This window comes from Myotis davidii, unplaced genomic scaffold (assembly GCF_000327345.1).
Source record: "Myotis davidii unplaced genomic scaffold, ASM32734v1 scaffold1453, whole genome shotgun sequence".
In the NCBI taxonomy this organism is placed as follows: Eukaryota; Metazoa; Chordata; class Mammalia; order Chiroptera; family Vespertilionidae; genus Myotis; species Myotis davidii.
The window spans coordinates 167,579-168,695 of NW_006284441.1; the positions used below are offsets into that span (position 1 = coordinate 167,579).

General features: G+C 67.9%; 1 protein-coding gene across 1 annotated transcript in view; it reads left to right on the top strand.

Moving 5' to 3' along the window:
* Window positions 1-1,063: 1,063 nt before the first annotated feature.
* The window catches only part of CPNE7 (copine 7), an 11,355-nt gene continuing 11,301 nt past the window's right edge, over window positions 1,064-1,117 (top strand). The window contains exon 1 of the mRNA XM_015572051.1: window positions 1,064-1,117. The gene's annotated coding sequence lies outside the window, so the exon portion shown is untranslated.

The window sequence follows — 1,117 nt, forward strand, 5'->3', positions numbered from 1 at the left end:
GCCCCGTGGACTGGGGCGTTTCCGTCTCTGCGACGCGGGGTTCTCCCCTGGACTCTCCATCCTGAGGGTGGTTCCCACGCCTGGCGCCCCGTCACCCCCGGCTCAGCCCTCCCTTCGGGCGGGTGGCAGTCCTGGGCGCTCGGAGCTGTACAACGCGCTTTGTCGGTCCCCATCTCACCTCAAAGGGGGAGAGCAGAGGTGCTGGGGTGGGTGGAGGGGGACTGGTGTTGGCTGCGGGAGCCTCATTGGGGGCCTTGGAGGGGACCCCGCTGCTGAGGGGCGAGCTCTAACCTTGTGCAGTCACAACCCCCTACCACCCCTCCCGAGGAACCCCGAGGTCACCCACCTCAGGGGTGAAGGGCAGCTCAGCCCAGGGTCAGCCTGGCAGTAGGGGCCCTGGAGAGGGGGTGCGGGGAGGAGTTCTGTCCCCCCAGCTTCCCCCCCGCCATTAGCCTTTGTGACTTGGCTGGAGCGCTGCCTAATGCAGGCTCTCATTTGGGTGCGGGAGCCTGTGGGACCCCGAAGGGCCGCACAGAAACCTCCTGACAAGGGACTGTGCTGGGGGTGGGGGCGCGTTGGATGGAGGAGAGAGCTGGACCCCGGCCTCTGTGCCCCCGCCCGGGCCCCCTGCCTGCCCAGCTGGTGCTGGGGAGGGGTCTCTGCTTTGGGTGTGCCAGCCCAGGTTCCGGGGCTCCGTCCCTGACTCAGAGAGCTGAGCCTCATTTTCCCATCGTGACATGGGGATAGAGCAGGCCAAGAGGGCACGAGAGGAGGAGGTGCAGAGATGGGACTGCCATGTCCGCCAGGGGTCACCTTCATTTCAGGGAGGGAGGTGCCCAGGGTCCTGGGGAGCTGGGTCCCGATGGGTGGGCACAGGTTGGTGGGGGTCTCCCCAGGAGAGGGCGCCTGAGGGCCGGGGACAGGGCTGGGCCCAGGGCAGGCCTGGTGGAGCCGGCTGCTCCCGCTGCTGCAGGTGGACAGGACGGAGGTGGTCCGGAGCTGCCTGCACCCCACGTTCTCCAAGGTCTTCACACTCGACTACTACTTCGAGGAGGCGCAGAAGCTGCGGTTCGAGGTCTACGACAGCCACGGGCCCGGCAGCCTCAGCTGCCAGGAC